Consider the following 25,846-nt stretch of genomic DNA (forward strand, 5'->3'; position numbering starts at 1 on the left):
TCTGTTTCTTCTTTCTCATGATTCATTCCATTGGTCAAAATTCTTCTCCACGACTTGACTAGAGCATAAATTAATTCAATGCGAAGTTATACATGACAGTTATATGAGACTTCATGCCGTCTTGGGGAGGGAGGGGGGAGGGAGGGGAGAAAAACTGGAACTCAAAACTATGTAGAACCGTGTGTGGTAAACTAAAAATAAATAAAAAATAAATTAAAAAAAAAAAAAAAAAAAAAAAAAAAAAAAAAATAAATAGTTGTTTATTGGAAAAAGTGGGCTGAGGAGGGGTCACTAGATTCACCAGAGAGCAACAATACCACACAAGTTAGGAGTGATGGGAGAGGTCAGCACAAAGCTCTGGGATCTCAGCCTCTTCCTGGACTGTGAGGTATGGCCTGGAGTGTTAGGGCATACCCAGGTGGAAGGCCTTGACTTAAGTTAGTAGGCATGGTTAGAGACAAAGAGAGACTCGCTGGCTGCAGCTCTTGACTTTCCACTTGGAGTATACTTGCCTTGAGCAGCTTGGCTGTTAGCCGTGACCCACTTAATATATTCCTCTTGGGCAGCCTTGACATTTTCTTTCTTTCCACCCCAGGTCTTAAGGGCAGATGCCTGCAGGGCTCGACCATAAGAAAAGGTCAGGGCCCATGGCTTATGCAAGGGGCAGGTATTGATGGCATTCAGATTGACGGAGGCATCTTCTTCACTCTGACCCCCAGAAAGAAAGGTGATACCGGTGACTGCAGGAGGCACCGTCCGGTGAAGGGCAGTTACAGTTGCCATTGCAATCTCCTCATGTGAATACTTCTGGGTACAGGCATGGCCAGGGGTGACCATGTTAGGCTTCAGCAAGGTCCCTTCCAGATAGATATGGTGGTCACTCAGAGCTTTGTAGACAGCAGCCAGGACCTTCTCAGTGACATACTGACAATGCTTCAAATCATGTTCTCCATCAGGGAGGATTTCTGGCTCCACGATGGGGACGATGCCATTCTGCTGGCAAATGCTGGCATATCGGGCCAGCACATTGGCATTCTCCATGATGGCAAGTGGAGAAGGCGTATTATCCCCAATCTTCAGTACACAACGCCACTTGGCAAAGTCAGCTCCATCCTTCTTATACTGGGCACAGTGCTCACTCAGCCCATCCAGACCTTGAGTGGTAGTCTCGCCATTGGTCCCTGCCAAGGGCACTACACCTTTGTCCACCTTGATGCCCACAATGCCACCCTTTGCCTTTATGACTTTGGGGAAAGGACAGCCATCATCGGCCTTCTGGTAGAGTGTCTCATGGAAAAGGATAACACCTCCAATACAGTTGTTCACTCGATCGTCTGCTGTCAGAAGCAACTGCCTATAGAGGCGTCGATTTTCCTCTGTGTTCTCAGTTCCAATGGACTGCAGCCACTTTGCAGTGCTACCGGTAGACTCATCTGCTGCCAAGATTCCCTTGCCCGGAGCAACAATTCAGTGAGCTATATCAGACAGTTCTTTCTTTTGCTCCGGTGTCAACGCTGGGTGTTGGTAAGGCATGTTTTCCTTGGCTGTGCTGGTAGTTTCCGGCAGAAAGCAGACCGCTTATGGTCGAGAACCGAACTTCTGCCCCCTGTTACATTTTGAATTGTTTCATTACTTGTACCCTATACTGATGCCATCTTTGCAACAGGAAAATTATTATTTTTGCTCTTCCAGTACCAGTAAAAGACATAGTTTGATTTAAGGACTCATGATTCAACAAGAACACTCTTAGTATTTGTTCTAGACACAAAGATACTGATATAATTCAGATACATTTGTTACTAAGGCCAGATAAGAGGAATTAGATATATTGTAAAAAAAAGAGATAAAACAAATAAAAAATGACAAGTTTTCCCATATTTTCAAAATATTTACTGTTACAATGGTGCATACATTGCTATTCATACATATTATATGTAATATATAGTATATGTATTTTATGTGTATATGTACATGTGTATATATACATGTACATATACACATACACATGTATGCAAGCATACATACATACATACATATGACTGGGATATATGTGCATGTATTTTCATATATGGTTCACAATAATTTGCAAAACTAAAAGCACATTAATTAGAAATTTGTCTACAAGTAGATCAAGTACTTGTTCAGTAAGTGTCTGTTTTCTAATGAAGTTATGTTATAGCAATACCACAACTAACTCTCTGGAAAGACCCATGAGGTGATTTGGGCCATTGCTCATACACTGAGTTGGTTCTCTCTTAAGCAACCAAAGGGCTTTATTTTCCATCCCCTTCATCCCATTTGTGAAACCATTCAGGGAACTAGATACAAATAGGGATTTACCAAAAGCACTCATGAGACAACTCATAATGAGTATAAGATTTCTTGATATGTTTTTTAAGCCCAAAACATTTTCAGGCTTTAAATAAGTACATAGTAGGGAAAATAAAATCCTCAGATTTTGAAAGCCACCTATCCCTAATGAACAAACATCATTTAATTATTTTTAAATGTTATAACAATTAAAAACTGGAAAGAAAACCTTATTTAAAGATGCATTAGCAAAGCTAGTAGCTCTTGAAATATTTAAATTAAGCTACATGAAAGTCAAAGAACATCTGTCTATTTGAAGAAGGCACCTGATATGTAGGCTAAACCCATGATTATTCTCTTATTCATGAACTTTGGTGAGTTCTAAGATTATACTCAGGAGATAAAGAAACATAAGAAATACCTTAATAATAACTTTCAACCATGTCCAGATTCATTGTTGAAAAGATGACTCAATAAAAAATAAGTAATTCACCTCACAACAGTGATTTATCTGAACAAGAAATTCCAATAAATTTCCCATCTCAGTGAATCAGTTTGACATGTTCAATAAAAAAGTTATGGCTGGCAGGCTTTATGAGTGACATCTTGAGATGTTGCTGTAACCATGATCATAGGGTCTGGATATGTTTTGCTGCTGCTTAATAAAGACCTACTGTTTTTGACCTTTCAGATGACAAATCTAAACCAGTGATCTCTTTCAGATTATCCAAATTGGACTGGAAAAAAAGACTTAGGTTTTTCTTTTTTTTCTTTTCATTTTACACACACATATACACATCTCTCTCTATTTACATATATCTGAATAGTGATGTATTCACAATTGTAATTTAGTAAATCTTTTGATAATATAAGAAAGTTCACAACTTTTATTTATTTAATCTCATTCATATATGTGTATGTGTGTGTTGCAGCCAATAAATGGTTTATTTTTGCATTATGAGTATTGCAAATGTTCCCTTACTATCTCAAGGAAGAGCAAATTATTTAAAGAGAATGTCCCAAATCCCCCTTCTATCATCTTCTCAGCTTCATTTTATAATTTTTCTTCTTTTTGTGCTGAATTATGTACCATGGCATTGTGACTTGTGAGTCAGAGAATGAGAGATTAAATCACAGTTTGAGTTTTTTTCCCAACAATTATTTTATTATTTAATATTTTAGTTTTCAGCATTGATTTTCAGAAGATTTTGAGTTACAAATTTTCTCCCCATTTCTACCCTCCCCCTTCCAAGATGGCATATACTACAATTGTCCCATTCCCCAATCAGCCCTCCCTTCTGTCACCCCCCCCCCCCAATCTCTTTTCCCTTTACTTTCTTGTAGGGCAGAATAGATTTCTATTCCCTATATAACTTATTTCTCAGTTGCACGTTAAAGCAAATTTTTTTAGCATCTCCTTTTAAAACTTGGAGTTCCAAATTCTTTCCCCTCTTCCCTTCCCACCCACCCTCCCTAAGAAGGCAAGCAATTCAACATAGTCCACACATGTATCATTATGTAAAACACCTCTACAATGCTCATGTTGTGAAAGGCTAACTATATTTCCTTCCATCCTAGCCTGTCCCCCTTTATTTAGTTTTCTTACTTGACCCTATCCCTTTTCAGAAGTCTTTGATTTTGATTACTTCCTCCCCTATCTGCTCTCCCTTGTATAATCCCCCCTTTTTATCCACTTCCCCTTACTCCCTCTCTCAATATATTTCTCTCTCACCCCTTAATTTTATTTTATTTTTTTAGTTATCATCCCTTCATATTCAACTCACCCTGTGCCCTCTGTCTACACACACACACACACACACACACACACACACACACACACACACACATATTCCCTTCAGCTACCCCAATACTGAGAAAGGTCTCATGAATTACACACATCATCTTTCCATGTAGGAATGTAAATAACACAGTTCAACTTTAGTAAAGGCCTTATGATTTATCTTTCTTGTTTATCTTTTCATGCTTTTCTTGATTCTTATATTTGAAAGTCAAATTTTCTATTCAGCTATAGTCTTTTCTTTGAGAAAGCTTGAAAGTCCTCTGTTTTATTGAAAGTCCTCTATTTTATTGAAAATCCGCATTTTGCCTTGGAGCATTATAATCAGTTTTGCTGGGTAGGTGATTCTTGGTTTTAATCCTAACTCCTTTGACCTCCAGAATATCATATTCCAAGCCCTTCAATGCATTAATGTAGAAGCTACTAGATCTGTTATCCTGATTGTGTTTCCACAATACTCAAATTGGTTTTTTTTGTGACTGCTTGCAGTATTTTCTCCTTGACCTGGGAACTCTAAAGTTTGGTGGCAATACTCCTAGGAGTTTTCTTTTTTGGATCTTTTTCAAGAGGGAATCAGTGGATTCTTTCAATTTCTATTTTACCCTCTGGTTCTAGAGTATCAGGGCAGATTTCCTTGATAATTTCTTGAGAGATAATATCTGTGCTCTTTTTTTGATTATGTCTTTGAGGTAGTCCAATAATTTTTAAATTATCTCTCTTGAATCTATTCTCCAGGTCAGTGGTTTTTCCAGTGAGAAGTTTCACATTGACTGCCACTTTTTTTCATCCTTTCGCTCCGTTTTATAACATCTTGATTTCTCATAAAGTCACCAACTTTCACTTGTTCCAGTCTAATTTTTATGCTAGTATTTTCTTCAGTGGTATTTTGGACCGCCGTTTCCATTTGGCTACTTCTGCCTTTCAAGGCATTCTTCTCTTCGTTGGCTTGTTGGAGCTCTTTTGGCATTTGTGTTAGTCTGTTTTTTAGGGTATTATTGTCTTCAGTATTTTTTGGGTCTCCTTTATCAAATCATTTTCTGGTTTTTCATGGTTTTCTTGCATCACTCTCATTTCTCTTCCCAATTTTTTCTCTACTTCTCTTACATGCTTTTCCAGATCTTTTTTTAGCTCTTCCATTGCCTGAAACCAGTTCATATTTTTCTTGGAGGTTTTTGATATAGGCTCTTTGACTTTGTTGACTTTTTCTAGCTGTATGTTTTGGTCTTCTTTGTCACCAAAGAAAGATTCCAAAGTCTGAGTCTAAATCGGAGTCCTTTTACACTGCCTGGCCATGTTCCCAGCCAACTACTTGACCTTTGAGCTTTTTGTTGAGGTACGAATGCTTGTAGATTAGAGAATGCTTTGTCCCAAGCTTGAGTGCATGTGCTGCTGTTTTCAGAGCTTTTTCTATACAGCAAGCTCCACCATACCAGCTCTTCTCCTCCCCCAAGAACCACCAACAGGGATTGTGACCCAGATCCCAGCAGGGTAGAGCTGCCTCTCCACCAGCAAAGCACTCCTTACACTCCCACTCTGATCCACAGCTTGATTCCTCCCACCATGTAAGCCAGGCACTCCTGAGGCAGCTTTCTCTGGACTTCTGAGTGTGGCCACAAGAGCTTCCTGTTGCTGGTGCCAACCACCACTGCATCACCTCTGCCCCACCCAGGGCTGGGGCTGCACTGCTCTCAAACAGATCCAGCAGCTTTCACACTAACGTTCTCTATGGTCTTTGGAATTTGTGGGTGGAGAAGTCCGGTGACTGCCACAGCTCAATTATTCATGGTCCTCAGGCCTGTACCACCTGACTCCTGGCCTGGTTTGTCCTGGCGCATCCTATGCTGGGCTGCACTCTGCTCCCAGAACCATGTGTTAGACCCTTCCCAGCAATCATCCAGGCTGTCATGGGCTGGAGACCTGCTTTCCTCTGCTGTTTTGTGGGTTCTGCAGCTCTAGAATTTGTTCAGAGCCATTTTTACAGGTGTTTGGTGGGATTTGGGGGAGAGCTTAAGTGAGTCCCTGCTTTCCAGCCACCATCTTGGCTCCACCCCCCTCAGTTTGAATTTTTATTGCTTGTGTGTCCTTGTGCCAATCACGTCAATGTTCTAGACCTCAGTTACTTCATCTCTAAAGTTAGTGGTTAAAATAAATGTTTTCTAAAGCCCCTTCTAACTGGGATTCAGTCAAATGATTCTGCAATGTCCTCATCAAATAGATATTTTTAATCACAACAAATAAAAATAGAAGATAATAAAAACCCAAATAGCTTATTTTTATACTCCCCTATCCCCAACCATCACCATATACACTGAGTTAGTCTTCAATCACATTCTAGTAGAAGACTCCCTTGCTTCCTCTAAGGCCTTCCACATGCTGGGATGAGTTTAAGTCTCTGTAATACAATTTTGGTTCTCATTATCAGTTACTTCTTTTTTAGGGCAGCTATTCTCTCTTGGCTACTGTATTTTCTCCCATTTAGTGTTATATTACCTCTTCATTTGTGTTGTAACAAAGCATATTGAATTATCTAATTTGTTCCTCAGATATTATCTAAGTTGAGTAGTTGGCAATATAGAGGACCTCTACAAGTCTACAGCAGACCATGAAACCTTCTTATGGAATTGAAAAATTACTTGGAGATGATATATGGCATACATAGGTCCAGCCATTATGAGATTAGTAGAATCATGCAGCAAATATACCCCAAGTCAATTACCTTGCTTAGTATGCAGATGCAGTATGAACGGAGTCCCTTGTAGAGTGGGAGAAATCTGATTCTTCCTTATCTTGTCTTTTATGACCTCAAAGATTGCCATAAAAATGGCTTTATGCCAGAAAACGTGACTGACTACTATGGCAGTCTAACTAATTAGGTTACTCTTTTCATATTTACATGACCATTGAGTGAATTGACATCTCTTGAATAGCACAAATTACAATATATAAGTTACAAAAATATTTTATAATAAGATTTGGTTGTAAATGGAGAGAGGGAGGTGCCTTTACGGTTCCTAAATTATAGTCTTTACTGCACCCTAGATTATATTGGTTGAGACAAGATAGTCAGAACACTCATCTAAGTAAATATATGTTCAACTAATATGCCAGTATTTGTTAGAGCTAAAATTTAATTGATGTAGATCAAAACCCCTATACAACATATTAGACTGTGTTTGAGATGCGATGTTGCTAAAATTGTATTACCTTAAATTGATGGTGAAGCAGATTCTTTCCTGGATAGGAAACTCAGTGCCTTGATAAAATAAGTGAAGAACATGAGAGTCTGGAAAATTGAGTTCACATCATGCCTTGGACACTTACTAGATCTATAACACCAGGCAAATGCCAATCACTCTGTGTCTCAGTTTCCTAGTATGCAAAATAAAGGTAACAATAGCATTTACCTTCCAGGATTTTGTGAGAATCAGATGAGATTGGATAGATAGAAAGTGCTTTATAATTCCTAACTATTATTCACCTCTCTCCATCCGTTCCTTTCATGTATGACTGGCAACTCCCTAGAGCATGGAGGTGACCTCTGTCATGAGAAGGTGGATAAACATTTTTTTTTAATTCTAAAGGGGATCCATTTAATCCTCTTTTCAAGGAAACAATAGAGAAAAAATTGGGAGTTATTCATTATGTCAAGCATGATGGAGTAGTAAACACCTCTGCCAGTTTTAAACCTACACACACACAAAGAGAAATAAGCTGAAGACATCAGTAGCCAGGACAGTCAAATCAATGTGTCCCTTTAGGTTAAAACATGCAGAGATACTTGCATGCATTAAGAGATGGGTAAGGGAAGCAGACGATCCTAGGCATATATTCATCCCTTCGATGAAGCCTTCAACCCTAGAGTGTTTGCAAAGTTACAACCCAACAATAGAGACTGGGTCCAATGAAGTAGGATAGATTTGTATAATTAGTCATAAAAGACTGAAGAAAGTAGGGGGATTTGAGTAATAGCCTGTCGAATACTACCTGAATGGTAACTTATGAATATAAATTGCATATCTCACACCCCACCCTCCCATTTCATATGAGTATAAACAATGCATAGTCTTTAGTAGAAAAGTCACTCCTAGCTGGCATTTTGGATGCTTTTTTCAAGCTAAACTCTCTTCCTACAGAACTGGAATCTTTCATGATTTTCAAAATAGGAAATGGACAAAGAGACATATAGAAGCACAGTTGACATTTGTATTTGAGTACTGACTTTGTCCCCACCTCCCTCATTATTTTGTATCCATACCTAGTAAGTAGAAAAGTAAATGGGGTAATATTACATGCAAAGTGTATTCCTTAAGAATATAGTTGGCTTTTTTACAAAAATCTTAAACTTTAGTAACTTTACTTTGTGGAAAAGTCATCTGGCAATGCTATAGAGGAAAGAGTGATAGACATGGAGTTGGGAGAGAACTAAGTTGAAAACCATAACGTGTTTCATTGTCTGTAAAATGGAGATAATGGTATCTGTAGTACTTAATATGATAAATGTTTTGTTGGGGTAGGATTGAGGATAAAATAAGAAGATACTAAATGCCAGCTCTAAGAGTTTGCTTGAAGCAGATGGTAGATTACAACCCAAAAGTGACTAGTTAAGTCATCTATTAAAAATATGTAACACCTACTTTCCATGGCTGTTTTAAAGATACACTGAGATGACATGCAGTTTGAAAACCTTAAAGTACAATATGCAATTAAGATGAGCTATTTGGGTGAGGGGGTTGAGGGTAGAAATTTTATATGGATCCCTAATATGATAGGAACAATATTTTCTGGAACCTTGATACATAGGCTGGACTCACTTTTCTTGAGGTTTTTTTTTAATCACATAAAGGTTAGGTTCGGTTTTTGTTTTTCACTTTCATTAAAAGGCATATAAACTTGAAATTAGACTGTTTTTTTTTGGGGGGGGGAGTTATAGGCCATTCATTGACATAGTTTCTTGGATATCTGAGTCAGAAACTGTGACCTGAGGCTTCAGACTTGCAGCAGGAGGACTCAACGAGAAGAGGTAATCAACTGAATCAATTCTGTATACTTGTTGAATATCTTTTCCCTTCCTGAAGGTCCTTTCTCTGCTATGATGAAGCATATGTATTTCTATTAACTTTTAGATGTACTACAAGTGTCTCATTGCATTCCATTCTTCAAACTAAATTATATATCTAGGATGAGCAAGATCAAGCCTACTCCACAGAAATTAAAAAAAAAATCATTAGATACTGTAAGAGAAATCAACCAGATATTTTGTGTTAGATGAGAACAAATGATTGTGATTGATTCTATTAAATAATTCCTCACCTATTCAAAACTCCTATGAAATAGAATGGGTATATAGACTTCTTAAATTTTAAAGCTCAGAAATTAAATATTACACAAATATATAGCACAGTCCTTTCAATGCCCTGTATAGAGCCCTGAATACAGTAGGCATTTAATAAATATTTGTTGAATGCTTTTGAGTTCAATACTGAGCTATGCAGAGTTGCTATCTACAATTACATATTCCAACACAGTTGTGGGAATGATTTCCTAAGTAACAAATACATGAGTGCTATAAATAATTGATTAAGATAAGTTTTATTTATAACTATTATTTCCTATTTTTCTCAGAGAATAAGTTTGCATTTATATTCATGTAACTTAGTAATTAAGCAAATACCCTTAATTAGATGTTGTAAATGAATAAAATGAGGAGGCGATTCTGTGTATATAGATTCCAAGGCAGCTGTTAAAAATCTGAATTTCAATACTGTCAGAGTAAAATTAAAAGGCTGTCAAGATTTTTTTTCCTTCCAGGATGCTTTTACTTTAGAGGAAGTTTTATTAGGAGCATCTTCCATCTCCATTTCCCCCCTACATAATTGGTTCTTCAAATCCTTTCCATCTCAGATACCCTTTTCTTCTGTCAATGCAAATTAAGTGATTTATAATAAGGTTTAAAAATAAGTTGACAAAATGAAGTAAAGTCTTAATTAAAGCTTTATTCTTTCTAATTAACATTAGATTTACTCCTTATACCCTATTTAAAAGTGAACACCCAAGAATAAGTCAGTGAAGGGTTAAATTGCCCTAGAAAGATTTAGTAATTATAGATATTGATTACTTTAAGACATCATTGAGCTGACAGGATAAGAAAAGCCCACTTGTCTCCCTGTTTGGTCCTTTTATTTCTCACAAGATGGATGAGTTAATAAACAGGGAGCAAGTACTCCCATAAATTCAGCATCTGTAATATTTGTCACCTTTGGAATTACTTGGATGAGAGGAACATCCTTTATGTGAATTCACAGGAGAGGAACTGGCAGACTTTCACCAGAATCTGTATTCCACACTGTGATTAATGCCATGTTGATGTTTAAAGAGGCAGTGTCATTAGGTGAAAACTCAATGAGAAAGAACCATGTTTCCTCAACAGGCCACCTCACACATTCTGAGTCTTCTTTTTAAGGCTATGCCTTTTTCATATTATTAAGGCTTATGTTGTTATATTTTATATCTAGCCTCATCACAGTGCTACACAGTATGTGTATATATCTATGTTTATATGTATGTATGTATGCATGAATCCAAACTTCACAGAACAAATCCCCTTAATAAAAGGATTTGCTCTGTAAAATTTGTACTCAGTCAAAAGGCTGTACCCAAGCACCTAGAAGGTCATGTGTGGCCTCCAGGCTGCAGGTTCACTACCCCTGTTGTAATCTTTGAGTCTTTGATGATAATAGGTTCAAGTCTGAAGTGTCTGGAGCTATCCAAGGTTGGAAATTCATCTTTTAGTTGGTTCAAAGAAGAGTTTACTTTAGGAAACATTTACTTAGTTCATTAACTCTCTTTATGCATTGGGAAATTAAGCCTAAAGATGTTAAGTGCCTTGAATAAAATCACATAGTTTATTTACCTTAGAAATGAAGCAAAGCCCAAGTGTCCTAGCCTTCTGAGATATAGTACAGTGGAAATAGTACTAGTTCAAGAGCTTGAAGACAAAGATTCCAGTCCTACATCTGACGTTTACTTCCTGTGGGAAATGGGGCAAATAGCTGAACATATCTTGTCCTCAGTATTGTCACTGGTAAAATGAATAGTTTGGACTAAGTGGTCTTCAATATTTCTTCTGGCTCTAGATATTTGTTCTTATTCTCTTTCTACCATAATGTTCCACTTCGAAGTCACTTAACTTCCAAGAACTTTAAAAATCCAATTTCCATAATAAAATTCAGATAAGTACTACTTGCTTTTTCTATGTTTTAAAATTATATTTTCAGTGAGAAGTACTATCTACTGGATAAATACATTTTATGCATTACTTGTTCATAGGTAACACATAAGCAATAGGCATGGAGATCATTGCCAAATGTGGATTGGGCAAATTAATATCTTGAACTGATAGGAATTTGAAAATTAACAAGTATTCTTATCAAAGAGTTGTTAAAGGCACATAATTTTAGGTATTTTTACTTCTATGAAGGCATATTTCTATTGGTTAAGAATTAAAATAATAGCTTCACACTTTAAAAAAATATCTTACAGAATTCCATTAGGTATATGGAAGACAACAGCCAGCATAATGTAGTGGAATGGATTTGTAGTCAGAGAACTTAGGTTCAAATAATACCTCTGTGGTGACTTACCTGTATGATTTTGGACAAATCACATTCTGTGTGTCTTGGTTTTTTCATCTTTAAATGATAGGATTATATTACATTATCTTAGGTCCTTCCCAGCTCTAGAACTTGTGATTTTTAAATATTTTTCCATTTATACATCTATCATTCTATATATAGGGTCTGAAACTTGAAGTATGAATATTTTGCAAGTCATTGGTAGGATCATGTCAAAATTCCTACTCCCTCCCTCTCAGAAGTTTTGTTAGATAGATTTACTTTAAAATAATACACACACCCGCATACATACATACATACATGCATACATACATACATACATACATAAACACACACAAATTATGTATGTATGTGTGTATATACAAACATATTCATACATACATATAACCTGCTAACTGTACTTCTTCTCAAGTCAACAGGTCCATCAGATGTGTTTTACTAGCCATAATAAACTGCACATCTTTGCTCAGTAGACTAGAGCAGAAGTAGCATGAAAAAGAAATAAAATTTCCTTTTTAAGGAATCATCTGGTGTGGTTCCAAAAGTGTGTGTGTGTGTATGTGTGTGTGTGTATGTACATATATATGCAGGTGTGTATGTTTCTTTCACCTCTTAAATACAAAGGCAGGCTTATTTTGTTGGCTGGAAAGTTTTGGGGTCAATAAGAGTGAATATAAAGAGGTATCTTTGCAGTCAAATCAAATAGTTCTTTCAGTTGAAAAGGTGTCAAAGATTTCTTTAAAGTATATTATGCTATAGTACTGGATGTGAACTTTACTTTGGAAATCCTCTGACAAGTTAAAATGGGAAAGCTGTGTAGATTTTCATTATTTTTCTATTGATTATTAAGTATCTGGAAAATTAATTAAAAAATAATATGCCAGGGCAGCTAGGTGGTACAGCGAGTAGAGCACTGGCCCTGGAGTCAGGGGGGCCTGAGTTCAAATCTGGCCTCAGATACCTGAAAGACTTACTAGTTGTGTGACCTTGGGGATGTCACTTAACCGCAATTGCCCTGCCTCTCCCGTCCAAAACAAAAAATAATATGCTGCGGTCATGCCAGCTAATATGTGTGTGTCTGTGTGTGTGTGTGTGTGTGTGTGTGTGTGTGTGTTTGTGTATGTGTGTCTGTGTATGCAATACCTGCTTTTAGGAAAAAAAAAGTCTTCCTAGAAGCTGTATAAAACCCAACATAGAACAAAATTCTGGCTGTAGAGCTCTGTTTTGAATGTTGAATTTGTGCTGATTCATCAAATGTTCAGACAAACAGAAATTATCAAATGAACATAAAAGTATGAAGAAAAAATAAATATAATTTTCCATTAGGTTGCACTGGATGAGTAGTTTTAAAATGTGAAGTGGGGGAAAAAGTGTTGGTTACTCATGTTTTTAAATTGTTTTTGAGATTTTTTAATTTTACTTTACAACACTCAGTACAGATAATTTTGAGTTCCAGATATTCTTCCCCCCTTTCCCCCTCCCTCCCCAAGACGGCATGGAATTCAATATATCTTCTACATATAAATTCACATTGAACTTATTTACACAGTAGTCAAGTTGTAAAGAAGAATTATGACCAATGGAATGAATCATGAGAAAGAAGAAACAAAACCAAAAATAAAAAAAAAAACCTCAAAGCAATAGAGAAAAGTACAAAGGGAAAAAAAAGACAAGCATAAAGTGTGCCTCAGCCTGCATTCAGAATCTATAGTTGTTTCTCTAGATGTAGATAGCTCTCTCCATCATGAGTCCTTTGTAGTTGTCTTTGCACCTTGTCTTGCTGAGAAGAGCAAGGTTGATCAGGGTTAGTCATCACAGAATCCATATATCTGTGGTTGTGTATAATGTTCTGTTTCGTGTGTTTCGCATTGTATAGTGTAGGTTTTTCCAGGTTATTATGAAGTTTGTATCATCCCCATTTCTTATAGCACAATAGTATTCCATTACCTTCACATACCAGAACCTGTTCAGCCATTCCCCAATTGATGGGCATCCCATTGATTTCCAGTTCTCTGCTACTACAAAAAGAGCCACTATAAATATTTTTGCATGTATGGGTCCTTTTCCCGCTTGTGTGATCTCTTTGGGATACAACCCTAGAAGTGGCATTGCTGGGTCAAAGGATATGAACATTTTTATAGCCCTTTCAGCATAGTTCCAAATTGCTCTCCAGAATGGCTGGATGAGTTCACAACTCCACCAGCAATGTAACAATGTTCCAATTCTCCCGCATCCTCCCCGGCATTTATCATTTTCCTGTTTTGTCATTTTAGCTGATCTGACATGAGAGATGTGGTACCTAAGAGTTGTTTTGATTTGCATTTCTCTAATCAGTAGTGATTTCGAGCATTTTTTCATATGCCAATAGATACCTTTAATTTCTTCCTCTAAAAACTGCCTATTCATATCCTTTGACCATTTCTCAATGGGGGAATGACTTGTATTCCTGTATATTTGGCTCAGTTCCCTATATACTTTAGAGATGAGGCTATTATCAGAGACACTAGTTGTAAAGACTTTCTCAAAGTTTTCTGCTTCCCTCCTAATCTTTGTTGCATTGGCTTTTTTTATACAATAACATTTCAATTCAAGATAATCAAAATTATCTATTTTGCATTTTGTAATGCTATCTCTTGTTATTTCATGAATTCTTTGCATTTCCATAAATCTGATAGGTGAACTATTCCTTGCTCTCCCAAATTGCTTATAGTATCAGCCGTCATTCCTAAATCATGAACCCATTTTGACTTTATTTTGGTATATGGTGTAAGAAATTGGTTTATTCCCAGTTTCTGCCCTATCATTTTCCAATTGTCCCAGCAGTTTTTGTGAAATAGTGAATGATTAGCCCAGAAGCTAGATTCTTTAGGTTTATCAAAGAGTAGAATGCTATAGTCATTGACTACTGTGTCTTGTGTACCTATCCTATTCCACTGAATCCACGACTCTGTTTCTTAACTAGTACCAGGTAGTTTTGATGACTGCTGCTTTATAGTATAGTTCAATATCTGGTATGGCTAGGCCACCTTCCCTAGCATTTCTTTTCATTAATTCCCTAGATATTCTAGACCTCTTGTTCTTCCAGATGAATTTTGTTATTATTTTATCCAGCTCTGTAAAATAATTTTTAATAGTTTGATTGGTATGGCACTGAATAGATAAATTAATTTAGGTAAAATTGTCATTATTATTATATTAGCTCAGCCTAACCATGAACAATTAATATTTATCCATTTATTTAGATCTGACTTTATTCATGTGGAAAGTGTTTCATAATTATGTTCATATAGACCCTGTTTTCATCTTGGCAGATAGACTCCCAAATATTCTATAACGTCTAAAGTAACTTTAAATGAAATTTCTCTTTCTATCTCTTGCTATTGGGCTTTGCTAGTACTTCATAGGAATGCTGAGGATTTATGTGGGTTTATTTTATATCCTGCAACTTTGCTAAAGTTGTTTATTATTTCAAGTAGTTTTTTACTTGATTCTCTAGGATTCTCTAAGTAAACCATAATATCATCTGCAAAAAGTGATAATCCAGGTTATTCTTTGCCTATTCTAATTCCTTCAATTTCTTTTTCTTCTCTTATTGCTACAGCTAACATTTCTAGTACCAATTTGAATAGTAGGGGTGATAGTGGACATCCTTGTTTCACCCCTGATCTTATTGGGAATGCATCTAGCTTATCTCCATTACAAATAATGCTTGTTGATGGTTTTAGGTAGATGCTATTTATAATTTTAAGGAAAGTTTCATTTATTCCCATGCTTTCTAGTGTTTTTAATAGGAATGGGTGTTGTATTTTGTCAAAGGTTTTTTTCTACTTCTATTGAGATGATCATATGGTTTCTGCTTGTTTTGCTGTTTATATGATCTATTATGCTCATAGTTTTCCTAATTTTGAACCAGCCTTGCATTCCTAGAATAAATCCTACCTGGTCATGTTGTATTATTCTAGTGATAAATTTCTACAATCTTTTTGCTAATATTTTATTTAAAATTTTTGCATCAATATTCATTACAGAAATTGCTCTATAATTTTCTTTCTCTGTTTTTACTCTTCCTGGTTTGGGTAGTACCATATTTGTGTCATAAAAAAAGAATTTGGTAAGACTCCTTCTTCACCTATTTTCCCAAATTGTCTATAAAGTGTAGGAATTAATTGTTCTTTAAATGTTTGATAAAATTTACATGTAAAACCATCTCGCCCTGGCGATTTTTTCCTAAGAAGTTCATTGATGGCTTGCTCAATTTCTTTTTCTGAGATAGGATTATTTAGGAATTTTATTTCCTCTTCTGTTAACCCAGGCAATTTATATTTTTGTAGATATTCATCCATGTCCCTAAGGTTATCAAATTCATGGTCATACAATTGGTCAAAACAATTCCTAATTATTGTTTTGATTTCCTTTCCACTGGAGGTGAATTCACCCTTTTCATTTTTGATACTGGTAATTTGATTTTTTTCTTTCTTTTTTTAATCAAATTGACCAAAGGTTTATCAATTTAATGGTTTTTTTTTTATAAAACCAGCTCTTGGTTTTATTTATTAATTCAATAGTTTTCTTGGTTTCATTTTTATTAATCTCTCCTTTGATTTTCAGTATTTCTAATTTGTATTTAATTCGGATTTTCAATTTGTTCTTTTTCTAGATTTTTCAGTTGCATGCCCAATTCAATGATCTCCTTTTTCTATATTTTATTCATGTAAGCATTTAGAGATATAAAACTTTCCCTAAAAACTGCTTTTGCTGCATCCCATAAGTTTTGGTGTGTTGTGTCATCATTGTCATTCTCTTGAATGAAGTTATTAATTGTTTCTCTGATTTGTTTTTTGGCCCACTCATTCTTTAGAATTAGATTATTTAGTTTCCAATTAATTTTTAGCTTATTTTTCCATGGTTCTTTATTACAATTTTTCTTTATGCAATTTTTATTGCATTGTGATTTGAAAAGTATGCTTTGACTACTTCCGCCTTTCTGCACTGGATTGTGAGGTTTTTATGCCCTAGAACATGGTCAGTTTTTGAGTTATGTGCCATGTCCTGCAGATAAAATGTTTATTTCTTTATATCCCCATTCAGTTTTCTCTGGAGGTCTATCATATCTGCTTTTTCTAAAATTCTGTTCACCTCCATTACTTCTTTCTTGTTTACTTTGAGGTCAGAATTATCAAGTTCAGAGAGGGGTAGGTTGAGGTCTCCTATTATTGCAGTTTTCCTGTCTATTTCTTCCTGTAACTCCCTTAACCTGTCCACTAAGAATGTGCGTGTCATACCACTTGGTGCATATATGGTAAACAATGATATTGCTTCATTGTTTATGGTGCCTTTTAGCAGCATGTAGTGTCCTTCCTTATCTCTTTTAATTAAGTCTGTCTTTACTTTGGCTTTGTCTGAGATTAGGATTGCTACCCCTGCTGTTTTTTTCTTTACCTAAAGTGCAATATATTTTATTCCAGCCTTTTACCTTTACAGTGTGTGTATCCCCTTGTTTCAAATGTATTTTTTGTAAACAGTTTATTGTAGCATTATGGTTTTTAATCCATTCTGCTATCCACTTCTATTTTATAGGAGAGTTCATCCCATTCACATTCACAAGTATGATTGCTATTTGTGCTTTTTTCCATCCTATTTCCCCCCTGTTAACACTTTAATTTCTCCATTTCCCCTTCCACTCCTCAACAGAGTTTTGCTTTTGACCGCCACCTTCCTCAGATTCTCTTCCCTCTTAATTCCCCTCCCTTATCTTACCATTTTCCACTGGCTATTTCTTTCCTCCCTTCTGCCTTGCCTCCTCCCTTTTTTTCCCCTTTCCCATCCTACTGCCTGTAGGACAAGTTAAATTTCTATACTTATCAGGGTTTGTTATTCCCTTCTTGAACCAAATCCGATGAGAGTAAAGCTCAAATATTGCTCTTCTCCCTCCCTTCTTTCCCTGTACTATAATGTGTTTTTGTGCCTCTTCATGTGATGTAATTTACCCTTTTCTACTACCTTCTTAGCTCTTTTCCCAGAACCCTCCTGTTACATCTCTCAATTATGTTTTCTGGGGGTATTTGTTCGTTTATTTATTTATCCAGTTATTTATTTATTTATTTATTTATTTATTCATTCATTCATCCATTCACTCATTCATTCATCCATTTATTTATTTATTTATTTATTTATTTACTTATTTATTTATTTATTTAGTTAGTTATTGGTTTGTTCATTCTTTTATTTGTTTGATGTTTTTAGTTTTCAGCATTTATTTTCACAAGAGTTTGAATTATAAATTTTCTCCCCATTTCTACCCTCCCCCCACTCCAAGATGGCATATATTCTGATTGCCCTGTTCCCCAGTCAGTGCTCCTTTCTGTCACCCCACTCCCTGCCATCCCCTTTTCCCTTACTTTCTTGTAGGGCAAGATAGATTTCTATGCCCCACTGCCTGTATATCTTACTTCCAAGTTGTATGCAAAAACTTTTTTGAACATTTGCTTTTAAAACTTTCAGTTCCCAATTCTCTCCCCTCTTCCCTCCCAACCCACCCTTCATAAGAAGGCAAGCAATTCACATGGGTCACATGTGTATCATTATGTAAAACATTTCCACAATAATCATGTTGTGAAATACTAACTATATTTTGCTCCTTCCTATCCTATCCCCCTTTGTTCAATTTTCTCCCTTGACCTTGTCCTTTTCTGAAAGAGTTTGCTTTTGATTACCTCCTCCCCCTATCTGCTGTCCCTTCTATCTTCCCCCCTTTTTATCTCCTTCCCCCTTCTTTCCTATGGGGTAAGACACCCAATTGAGTGTGTATGTTATTCACTCCTCAGGTCAAATCTGATGAGAGCCAGATTCACTCATTCCCCCATCACCTGCACCCTCTTCCCTTCCTGCAGAACTGCTTTTTCTTGCCACTTTTATGCAAGATAAATTACTCCATTCTATCCCTCCCTTTCTCCCTCTCTTGCTATATTCCTCTCTCATCCCTTAATTTGATTTTATTTTTTAAAATATCATCCTATCATATTCAACTCACCCTGTGCCCTCTGTTTATATATATACATATATATACATATATATGTATATATATATACATATATATATACATATATATGTATATATACATACACACACACACACACATACACACACACACACATACACACATATATATATGTACATATATACACATATATTCCCTTCAGCTACCCTAATACTGAGGTCTCATAAATTATGCACATCATCTTTCCATGTAGGAATGTAAACAAAACAGTTCAACTTTAGTAAGTCTCCTATGATTTCTCATTCTTGTTTACCTTTTTATGCTTCTCTTGATTCTTTTGTTTGAAAGTCAAATTTTCTGTATAGCTGTGGCCTTTTCACCGAGAAAGCTTGACAGTCCTCTATTTTATTGAAAATCCATATTTTGCCTTGGAGCATGATAGTCAGTTTTGCTGGGTAGGTAATTCTTGGTTTTAATTCTAGCTGCATTGACCTCCAGTATATCATATTCCAAGCCCTTCAGTCCCTTAATGTAGAAGCTGCTAGATCTTGTGTTATCCTGATTGTGCTTCTACAAAATCAAATTGTTTCTTTCTGGCTGCTTGCAGTATTTTCTCCTTGGTCTGGGAACTCTGGAATTTGGAGACAATATTCCTAGGGGTTTTCTTTTTGGGATCTTTTTCAGTAGGCAATCAGTAGATTCTTTCAATTTCTATTTTGCTCTCTGGTTCTAGAATATCAGGGCAGTTCTCTTTGATAATTTCTTGAAATATGATATATAGGTTCTTTTTCTTTTGATCATGGCTTTCAATTAGTCCAATCATCTTTAAATTACCTCTCCTGGATCTATTTTCCAGGTCAGTGGTTTTTCCAATGAGATATTTCACATTGTCTTCCATTTTTTTCATTCAGAGCTTTTTCCACACAGCAAGCTCTGCCACACCTCTGCTCCTCCTCCCCCAAGAACCACCCACCTGGACTGCAACTCTGATCTTAGCAGGCTCTGCATTCCTGCTCTTATCAGCTGCTTATTTCCTCCTACCTGGTGGGCCTGGGGCCAGAATCAACTGCAGCTGTAGTTCTGTACCTCTACTACCTCCACTGACCCCGGGTCTGTGGCTGGACCACAAACTAGTTTCATTCTGTCCCCACAGTTTTTTCTTACTAACCTTCTCTGTTTTCTTTGGTGTTTGTGGGTTAAGAAGTTTGGTTACTGCCACAGCTCTTCTGTCCAGCCCCCAGTCTTTGGTTTCACATTCAATTGACACTGGGTAAAAACAAAATGAAACTTACAAATGATGATAAAGTATATTGAAAAAAATTTAAAAAATGGGAAACAGTAAATTTTAAATAATTCATTTCTAAAGATTGCCTACAAATTAATAATTCAATAAATTTTCTCACCTTTTGCTCTGTAAATTCTAAATCCTATCAAAGTTCCATTCAATATTGAATTACATTAGGAAATATGAAATGTTTACTCAATCATGCTAAAATAGCTAAAATATCATTTTGCTAGCTTATTTTCACAATTGGCATACCCAAATTCCCCCAATAATTTCCTCCAAAGCAGCAGAACCTGGGGAAACCATGGCACTGCATGAGCAGGTACAGACTATAGATGTTGTTCCAAGAAACAAAGGAAAGGAGAAGGACATTTTTTTTATCCAATCCTCTTATTGGTTCCTGAAAGCAGAAGTATCTCTGAGGAGACTACAATGGCAGCAAAGGAAATAGGATAAAATAGAAATGAGAGCTTATGGCCATTTCCTACAGACTTTTAAAATTATAGTGGCTTATTTTAATAGGTGTGAGGAAGGGCAAAATGGCCACATTTTCAAGCTCACATATATTGGTAGGTCTGATGGGTTGCACTTTTTCTAGATATATGAATCAATTAATCAAAATTTGGCTTTACTGTGAATCATGGAGGGCCGGGAAAGAAAACAGAATGTTCTTGATAAGAATAATGTAAAATTATTTTTAAAGTGAAATCAATATACATGTATATTTCCTTCTTCCACTAAAATGAAAAGGAAGTTTAATGCTCACATTTCTCTGATATTGTGAGTTTGTGTGCTTTCCTTTCTACAAACACTGTTACTCGCAGGGGAATTCTGAAAAAATAAAACTGTATTTGAAATGGAATATAGAAAGGTTTTCTATGGGAAGGCATGAATTCCTAAATCCCTTTAGAAGATAGTTTGTCTTCATTACACTTTGGGAGAAAAGTAAATAATGAAATTATACTTGAGAAAAAATAAAAAATAATAAAGAAAATATCTAAAATAAATTTACACTTCATAATTAGACAAGTAAAGAGAGAGCTGTAAATTTGTGTGATGATACTCTAATATTTATCTCTGGCAGTAGTACTCTGAAATGCTGAAATTCCTGAGTATTTTGTTGACTTGGTTGCTTTACTAGTCACTAGGCTGCTAGAGGGGGATGGAACTGTTAATAGGAATCCACTGAAGTCATAATTCATCATTTGGTTTTATCAGCAGAGTGTCAAAGTGGGAAGCACACACATGAAAAATAAGTCTGTCTGGTTTCAAAAATGGAGGGGGAAAAAGTTTTAGCTATCAGACCTCATGTATTTATACTTCTTTGGTGGGATTTTTATATGTCACAACTAATAGTAACTTTTCCTTTTCTTGCCAAGTCGCATAATCTGGAAACTTTTGAAGAAATGTTACAAAGAGGTCATTCATAATGAAACTATGTTGGATTTTTCATCCTATTAAATGCAAAAGGAGACAGAAGGGATTTTAAGTGGGGTAGCATATTCCTGTGTTGTAGCTGTCAGTAGATATTGATGATAAAGAAGCATTTCATACTCTAAGAACTCAAGAAACAAGTAAGAGTTCTAGAATTATTATCAGCAAGGTGTCTGGAACCCGAAATCAAAGCCAAAGAAGAGAGTACCACTTAACACAGATATAATACTTTATTTTGATATAGAAGCTTTCATCCAAGTCTCCCTTGAAACACTTAACAAACAATATTTCATTGATTCCCACTGGCCCTGGGTTTAGGAAAAAAAGCAAAAATAAAAACAGCTACTAGAAGCACAGAATTAACTCTTTCAGAACCATTTGGTACCACTTTCTTTCCTCTTTCATGACATTCCATCATGTAAAGGGGAAATAAATTTAGAAGATGATATATTTCCTTTTCTTTTCCTATCTCTTCCTTTTTTTCTCCTTTCTCTTTCTTTTCTTTCTCTTCTTTTTAAATCTGTGCCTAAGTGCAACTTACATATTATAAGTAAAAGAGAGGTGTCATAATGGATATAACACTGTAAATCTGTATCTAGTAAAAAAAATAAGTACAGTAGGATACTATATTCTCTAGCTTCTTTCAGCAATTATATCATGGAAAGCTGTAGCCTACTATGGAATATCACTATACCTTCATCAAATATATTTTCAATGCTGGACTTTTTTGATATTAATAAGCTCTAAAATGTTTTCCATATGATGAATGTGAAACCTTTATTAAGTACTTACTTTGTAGAAAGCATTGTGCTAAGCTCTGCAAATATAAGTTTCTTAAGTACCTACAAAGTACTAGGCAAGAGGGTCAAAAAGACAAAAATTAAAGTTTTTACCCTTAAGGACTTTTTGTTCTATTGGAGGAAACATAAATGTGTAGCTACTGTTTATACATGTCTGTATATATATGTATATATATATATATATACATACATGTATACACACACACACACACACACACACACACACACACACACACATATATATATATATATATATATACATATACAAACATATGCCTATTTTATAGAAAATAATACAAGGTAATTTTTAGGAAGGGCATTTACAGCTGGGAAAACAGGAAATGGTAGAGTCTGAGCAGAGCATTTAAGGATACTAGGTAATCTAAGATTTTAGGCACAGAAGAAAAGCATCCCAGGTATGAGCACAGCATATGCAAAAGCCCAAGACAAGGGATAACATTTTGTTCACAACAAAAAGCAAAAAAAGATGATTTTTTGAGTTGCTCCTGCTCATAGCCTTTCATAGTCCTTTGTTATAAGATTTTAGAGCCATTTGTGCATTCTGAACTTTTGCTGAATTTGCCTCTTATATCTTTTAATTCAGTAAGTCAAGTGATTGATGACTAAAGTACTTGGTTTGGCTCTTCTCTTCTTATGGCAAAGAGTGAATGAATGAAGCAAGCACTTATTATATGTAAACACTGTGCTAAGCACTGGGGATACAAATAGAAAAGTAAAGCAATCTTTACTCTCAAGGGGATCACAGTCTAATGGGGGGGGACAATACATGTGACTGGTTTCAACTGTAGGTCAAATGGAACAAATACAAGTTTTCTAGAGTGCAGGGGCAAAGCAAATGGTAATAACTCTTCTTGAATGTAATTTTCATCGATAAAATTATGTTAGTTGTTGAGGCTGAGCCATTTGACAGTGCCAAGGACTTGAGTGGAAAGAACTTTCTTTTCTGCATCTGTAGCACTTGCAGGAGCAGTTGCCAGGTTGTATCTTGACAAGGGTGGCATACCATGAATGATGGCTATAGGTACTGGGTTGGAAACATTGATATCCTCAATGCCTTTGGGTTCACATTCCTGGGACAACTCCATCAGAGTCTAAGGGGAGATGATGCTCACTATAATGGCAATGGTGGTGGTTTAACTTGCCTGGCATATGCCACCTCCTGTATTAATCTCAGAAAGTTTTTCTGCTTCAGCAAGTTTGGCTTGGCTGCTCTGTGACTGGCAGTTGTTCAGAATTTGGCAGGGATGTCTGGCTCTTCCAGGAGTCTTGTGCCTATGTGTCCGTTGGTGGAAGTTGATTGGAAGTTGTTGGTGGTGAATGATGAAGAAAGGAAGCCATTTCTTCAAGATGATTTCCACTCCAATGATGGCTAAAAAAACTGGGTGGGAAACAACTGTAGTACTTGGGGTTCCAGGGGGCAACTGCTGTTCATAAGGCTCTTTGGCTTGGGAACCTGGGATATCTCCGTTAGGGTCTAAGATGAAATGGCAATTAAGATGGTTTCCTCCATGGTACTCTATGGTACCTCATTTTCTCCCTCAGAGTGCCATACTGCTTCAGCTAGGCTGACTTCCCTGCCATATGAGTCACAGGTATTTTACTTATGAATTTACTTCAGTTAAACTTCTGAATGAAATTATTGCAGTTTGGCTCGTTACCTTTTCTTCAAGCAATACCCTATTTTTTTGTTATCGATAACTTGAAAAAATGGGTCATGATGGAGTTTTAATTATGCTACATATCTATTTCTCATTTTATGCTATTTTTTAGCCCTGTAGTAATTTTGATCTTTACATTAACAAGTGAGTTCTCTGGCTGTACACTGATGTAGGAATAATTCCAACATCCATAATGCATCATTTCCTGTCTGTTAAAAATAAATCAACTTCTTTAGAAAAAAAAAATCAGTGCTTGTTATTTCAGTGTATTTAAATTCTTTTATTGAATAAAGAATCTATGTTGTACATGTGTGAGGGTTCTTTAGCCTACAAGTCTTTGTCCTTTCTCATTCTTTATTGATGATCTCTATTTTTCAATATATTTTTCTAACTATGCTCTTTTATTCCAATTTTTGCATTGAAGTCTGTAAGGGCAAGCAAAGTGGGACTTTTTACTGTTTTTTTTTTTTTTTGGAGTGTTTCTCAACACTAAGGCAATTGAGTGCATTTGACTGTGCCTTGCCTTTGTAGGAAGGCCCACGCCCTATTAATATTTAGATGATGAGAGGAGTGAAGCCCTTGAGAGGTGTGAAGCCTTCGGGCTCCTGAAACAGGGTATATATACTCTGAGGGTAGCCATTAAGCTAGAACTCTCAGAACTTCAGGAGGAGAGGTTTTGTTTGGGGGCACCCTCATTGGAAGAGTGTTGGTATGGAGACTTTGGGTAGCTGTTAAGGAGCCTCCCTGGCTTTGAAAAACCCAGATGTTAGTGTTTCTCTCTCTGGTAACTACATATGCATAGCTTTGGTCAGACAGCTAGAAGCCTGTCTGTTGATTTGTATTATTTGCTCTGTTTATATAATTTCTGCTTTGTTTTCTCTGAAGTTCAGGTTTCTTCTTTTTCCCCCTGAACTAAGTGAACTTTACATATATATATATCCATATCTATATCTATATATCTATATATATATATATATCCATATCCATATCTATATCTATATGTTTAATTAAAGTAAGATTGTTAACCCCTTAAAGTTGCTTTCCTTAGAGAAGCAGATGAACCTGTGCTAGCAGCCCTTCTGTGTGCTGCTGTTATTGGCCTTACACAGCGATAGCAGCTGCAAGTAACATTGTTGTTACAGAGTCACATACATATTACCTAAATTTGGAGGATATTATTGACCTCACAGAATTTCTCTTTCTATCCTCTGTAATACAATGCAATTATTTTCATTGTAGCCTTCTCTTTTTCAAATAGTAATTATGAGCAACTTAAATTGTTGAAATGTTCTATAAAATGTTGTTCCTTATTACCTTCAGTTTCACAAGGAGAACCTGTGAACCAATCATCCATGTAACAGCATTATCCTTACTTCCAAATTTGTTTACAATCACAAGGTCAACAATGATGTGATTTAGTTACTCTAGCAGTGTTGGTCATTGTATAAGTTTCTCACCTTTATTATACCAATAGTTAATTTAAGTTAAAGTCTAAGGACAGTATAAAAACTGTGAGATGCTTTTTCACATCTTCATTCTTCCCTTTTATTACTGCAGAAGCAGTAAGGGCATTGGCACATAATTTTGGAATATTTATATTTCTTCTTTGTTCCAGAGGTTGCCAAAGCCAAAAACATAATAAAAATTACCTAGATTACTGGTGGTGGGTCTCTTCATCATTACCGTAACCTCTTCTTTAGCAAAGAGATTGTGTATATAGTAAGGACCATATACAAGCCCTTTTCAGCATGATATACAAAGTCTGCCCCATATAGCCTTTGAAAAACCAGGGTCCCCTCCATGTTTCAATGAGCCATCAGAGTAGTACTTTGTGAAAATTATTGTTCTTAACATTATTCATATTTTGAGTCATATACATGAAAACAATTTTGTTTGAAATTTAGTCTAGACT

The 25,846-nt window shown here is 35.9% G+C and overlaps 1 pseudogene; it reads right to left on the reverse strand.

Moving 5' to 3' along the window:
- Positions 1 to 249: 249 nt before the first annotated feature.
- LOC118829877 lies at positions 250 to 1,597 on the reverse strand (annotated as a pseudogene).
- Positions 1,598 to 25,846: the final 24,249 nt, after the last annotated feature.

The sequence above is a fragment of the Trichosurus vulpecula genome, chromosome 1 (assembly GCF_011100635.1).
Source record: "Trichosurus vulpecula isolate mTriVul1 chromosome 1, mTriVul1.pri, whole genome shotgun sequence".
Classification (NCBI taxonomy): domain Eukaryota; kingdom Metazoa; phylum Chordata; class Mammalia; order Diprotodontia; family Phalangeridae; genus Trichosurus; species Trichosurus vulpecula.